The sequence below is a fragment of the Cavia porcellus genome, unplaced genomic scaffold, assembly GCF_034190915.1.
Source record: "Cavia porcellus strain 051 isolate PalLab524CR breed Dunkin Hartley unplaced genomic scaffold, mCavPor4.1 scaffold_3, whole genome shotgun sequence".
Taxonomy (NCBI): Eukaryota; Metazoa; Chordata; class Mammalia; order Rodentia; family Caviidae; genus Cavia; species Cavia porcellus.
Genome location: NW_026947486.1, coordinates 32,584,314 through 32,590,212, shown reverse-complemented (window position 1 = coordinate 32,590,212; position 5,899 = coordinate 32,584,314).

Here is a 5,899-nt window from a genome sequence, read left to right as displayed (position 1 = left end):
AAAATATACATTGCATGTGAGTACTTGTTTTTAAAGATTTAATTTTTCTTACACTTGTCACTTTTTCTACAATTAAAATGTATTATCTTAATAATCACACCACACCAAAGTATTTGAAAATACCACAAAACATTCATTATTCATTATAGTATCTACAAATACACAAAAATAACTTAAATGAAATTAATATAAATGAACAATCATTAGGAGGCAACTTGTACAATATATTTAGCTAGTAAAAACATGAAAATATGCTAAACCTTACAGTATACAAAAAAGTAAAATAATTGATGTACTACATTAACAACTGTTTGGTCAACTTGTAATACCAGCTGAACTGAATCAGCTTGGTGCTGCGTGTGGATGGCCCACCTGACGAATTTTGCTAACAAAAAGGGAGAAATAGAGAGGAAGAGATGAGTAGTGGTGTTCATCCTCCTAATTATGTGTCATGCATTAAATCATTTTTCTTGCAATTCCTGACAACAGTTGGTATTGCCCATTGTTGATCAAATTGTAGGGAAACACTTTGCCACAGGAATGGCCAAGAGTTGATTGGTGTCACTTTAGTTAACAGCATCTATCAAGATTTTTCTAAAATAGACCTTTTGAGCAAGATCTGTCTCCTGTTACCTTTTGTCAGCCTTTTATTTTGATCATTTTATTTGTACTTTGATTACTCAAATGAAAGAAATCATAAGCTTGCATATTCTGCATATTTCATCTAAGATTATGTTTTTAGATGTATTCATTTTCCTACAAATGTCTCAAATTTATCCTTTTTTTATAGCCAAGTAGTATATCATTGTGTATGGATACCATATTTTCTTTATCCATTTGTCTGTTCATGGACATATAGACAAGTTAGGTACTATGGATTTTCCTGCTATAAACATTGGTATGCATGTTTCACTGTAAACAGATGCATTCAACTGCTTTGAGAAAATTCCGAGAAGGAAAATAGATACATATAATGGAATTTCTATATTTTATTTTTTAAGAAATCTCCATACAAAGTTCCATGATGGTTAATCCCATAAACAATGTAGAAGTGTTCCTCTTTACCTCAGTTGCACTAGCATTTGTTATCACTTGATTTCTTGATAATTGTAATTCTTTTTGGCATGAGATAAAGTCTCAGTCTTGTTTTAATTTGCATTCTCAAATAGCCAGAGAAATTGAGTATTTTTTCATATATTTGTTGTTCATTTGTATTCATCTTCTTGAGATCTGTGGATATTAGTCCTCTATCAGAAGGGTACCTGACTGAAAGTTTGGTTTGGAGTTGAGAAGAAGGGTAGTTAAAATAAGAAGGATGTGTCATATACATATAGCAACTACTCACAATTAGTACAAACATTATCTGTCACAAATGTAAGCTAAAACAATAATAATGGAAACAGGGGAAAAGTTTGCAGAGACAGAGGAAAGCAGGAAAGTGAGAAGAAGAAAAGGAATTAAAAAGAATTAAGAAATGCTAAGTACAGGTACCTACTCCATAAGATGAATTTATACATTATATACAACAAATAAACACTAATAAAAATAAAAACCCCATGTACTGAATAACTGAAGTGTTAGCATGTTATTCAACAGAAATATTTACACAAAAATATGAACAAAGATTTTTTCATCCTTGACTTTAATGGGGAAGATTTTATAATCTTAAATGCCTACTGAAAAAGAGGAATTATTTAAATAAATTATATTTCATCAATATACTGTAGAATATTATGAAGCTATTAAAAAGAATGGGTAAATTTATATGGATACAGAAAATGTCTGTAATATAGTTGTAAGTAAAAAACAGCAAACATTAAAGCAGATTTATTGTGCATATTTTTGTTTAAAATGCAGTATACTATATGCATATGAGGGGCTAGGGATTTAGCTCAGCGCCATAAGCGCCTGCCTTGCAAGTGTGCGGTCCTGAGTTCATTCCCTGGTACTGATAAAAATGAAAAAGACAAAACATATGCATATGAAAATTCTATGAGGTGCATAATTAAATTGCAACATATGTGTGAAATTGCATTTTTTAAAGAGGATTAAATTTTAATACTAAAGCTGCTATTTACTAATTTCTATAACTTCATAAATTACTGTTTCTCATTTATAACAGGCTAAAAATTACACATATTTCTTAACATTGTCTTGAAAATAACAGGAAAATGCCCAATGTCACTTATTTTTGTATATTCTTAATTTCTAACAATTTTCATGCATTTCCATGAAATTAGAAAAAAAAGGCAAGAAATGTTGACAACGCACTTTCATATAATAGTTTAGTGATTTTGCCATAGAAACAAGCTTGGTAAACAGAAACTGCCTAAACTCTCTTTGTGAGGAACAGAATATTTTTTAAAATGCAAGGGAGCTCTCTGGTTGATGGCAATCTTAGATGTGCATTCTTGCATATTAGTGGAAAAGGAAACATTTTTACCATATTGTACTAAACCTGGCAGTTATTACTTTGTAGATGAAATAGAGGATCTGAAATCAACTAACTTTCCCATGATCACATACAGGAGAACCACATACCTGACTGTGTTCCGTATGATTACAAATTTGTTTTTGCCCTTTCAATTGTTTTTATTTAAAATAGAATAAAACAAAAGAGGACAGAACAAAAAAGATCAGAACACAACAATGTAGGGAACACAGTGAATCACAACAAGACAACTGGATATTAACAGTAGCTACAATAATGTTTCTTTATTTGAAGTTGGTGAGCATACCTTCATATACAATAATATCAAACATAACAACATAGAATAAAACCATTCAAGAGAATAAAAGTAGTACAGGGCATTCAGAACCAAATAACAGAAAATGAACAATGACTACTATAATATCTCATATTCCATAAGAGTATTGTTTATACTATCACAAATATTAACAAATCCAATAAGACACAATATGATGGAATCAATGGAATCAGAAGAACAACAGGATGGTAGGACTTCAAAACAATATGATATTAAATCAGCAATGGCTGCTATGATGTCTTGTTTTCTACAAAATAGCTGTTCACACCATCACACATGATAAAGTCAAACAAAACAGAATAAAGCCATTCCAACTAATGAATGAAAACATTATAAGGCTTTAAAGCAATGTAACGAGAAATCATGATTACCATAAATTTTGTGTACTTACCATTTCTTAACTAGGGAGACTATATGTTATTTATACATGTGAATTTGATTTATTTTGCTTAATGAATATTGTCTCAAGTTGCATCCATTTATTTATAAATATCCCAATGTGATCACTCTTTATAGCTGAGTAGTACTCCACTGTATTAAAATATCATAACTTTTTTTATTTAAAGAGAAAAAACAAAATAAAGCAAGATAGCAAAAGGCTACAAGTAATACAGAATTTCAAGAGAAAAAATATACAGTAAGAATTCACTAGTAAATAGATTACATATTGTCATCTCAGAAATAGTTGTCCAGGTTACAAAATTAAAGCATACAAAGTGGACATTAATACAGTGAGATTGCAGACAGTTCTGTTCAATGATCCAACAAAAACTCAGTAATATGGTTTTCTATCCTAAACCCTTAAATAAACTTGCAGTTATATCCTTTAGATCACTTTCTTTCCTTCCTTTTTTATGCTAACAATCACACATTTTGGGTTCCATAACTCCCACAGTTCTTATAACTTTTCTTTGAAGAGGAAAAGAAAAAAAATATATAAAACAAGAAACAAGACAAAACAAAACAGAACAAATAAAAAACCTCAATGTGACAAAGCAAAACAGAGTCAGTTAGAACAGGAGGGTGGACATAGTATATAATGCAAAAAGAGATTACTAGGTGATCAACAATGGTTACCATTATGCCTCTTGTTATCCTACTAAGAGGTGCCTATATCAGCTGGTATAAAAGAATTCAACAAAACAGTACAGAACAAGACCAATAAAACCCACATTGGAGACCTTACAGGACTTCCAAAGAAGATAATAGTTAAACCATAATGGGTATCATAGAGTATCTGGTTGCCTTCAAAGTGGTTGCCTATACCCTCAAATTTGATACTATTAAACAAAACAGAATATAATAAAATCAGTCAGAACAAGATGTGGAGAACAATACAAGGGTTCAAATCAGGTTAATAGAAAAACAAAAAAGTTACTATAATATATCCCACTATTTTTAATTTAGTTTTCCCTTAATTAACAGATACTAAGAAATAAATTAATTTTTAAAAACAGGGAGTGAGATTGAGATAAAAAAAGCATATCAATAGAACAACCCAGGTCAGAAGTGAACAATTTAAGCATCATTGTGTTTCACTACCAGATAGCCTGACATTAATAGTAGTTAACATAGTGTCTTTTTCCTTGAAATATTTGAGTCTAACATCGTATACTATAGCATCAAACTTATCAAGAAAGTGGGAAACCATTCAAGAGAATGAAAGTATTGCAGGGTATTTAGAACCCACTAACAGAAACCAAACATCGATTTCTATGTTATCTCTTTGCCTATAAAAAATTTTGCTTATACTACTTGATACATTAAAATATAATGAGATACAACATGTTAAAACTAATGGAAACAGATGAACAACAACTTGATGTGGCTTCAAAACAGGATGATATTAAATCAGCACTAGCTATTACGCTGTCTTGTTTTCTTCAAAATAGCTATTTGTAGTATCGCAGATAATAATGTAAAGCAACCCAGATTAAAGCCGTTCCAATTAATGAGTGAAAACATTATATGGCTTCAAACCAGTGTGACTGGGGATCATGATTACCATGTACTTTTTTGTATTCTTATCATTACTTACACTAGGGAAACAATTTGGTATTTATACATGTGAGTTTGATTTATCTCACTTATGAGTATGGTCTCAAGCTGTATTCCATTTATTTATAAATATCTCAATGTGATCATTCTTTATAGCTGAATAGCACTCCATTGTATAAAAATACCACAACTTTTTTATCCATTCCTCAGTTGATGGACATTTAGATTGTTTCCAAGACCTGGCTATTACAAATTGTGCTGCTATAAACATGGGTGCACATATATCACTGTGGTATGATGCTTTCAGCTCTTCTGGGAATATGCCTAGAAGTGGAATAGCTGGGTCAAATGGGACTTCCAGTCCCATCTTTCTGAGAAATCTCCAGACTGACCTCCACAATGGTTGCACTAGTCTACACTCCCACCAACAGTACAGGAGAGTTCCTTTTTCTCCACAGCCTCTCCAGCATTTGTTGTTGGTGGTGTTCTTGATCTTGGCCATTCTTTCAGGAGTGAGATGAAATCTCAGTGTGGTTTTAATTTGCATTTCTCTAATGACTAATGATGATGAACATTTTTTCATATATTTATTTGCCATTTGTATTTTTTCATCTGTTGTTTATTCACCTCAGATGCCCATTTTTGGATGGGGTCTTTGAATTTTGGGGTCTGATTTTTTAAAATTCTTTATATGTTTTAGACAGAAGTACTTTGTCTGAGGGGCAGTTCACTAAGATTTTTTTCCCAGTTTGTGGGTTTTCTTTTCACTATGTTAGAGATTTCTTTTGACATACAGAAACTTTTTAATAAGATGTGATCCGAGTTATTGAGTCTGGGAAGTATTTCCCATGTGGTTTGAGTCTTGTTCATGAATTCTCTACCTACCCCTACATCTTCAAGGTTTTTACCCAATTTGTCTTCCAATAAATTTAGTGTTTCTATTTTAATATTTGGATCTTTGATCCATTTAGATTTTATTTTGGTATATGGTGATAGGCATGGGTCTAGTTTTAGTTTTTGGCATATGGAGAGCCAGTTTTTCCAACACCATTTATTAAAGAGACTGTCGTTCTTCCAGTGAACATGTTTGGCCCCTTTATCAAAGATAAGGTCATTGAGTGTGTTTGTAGTTG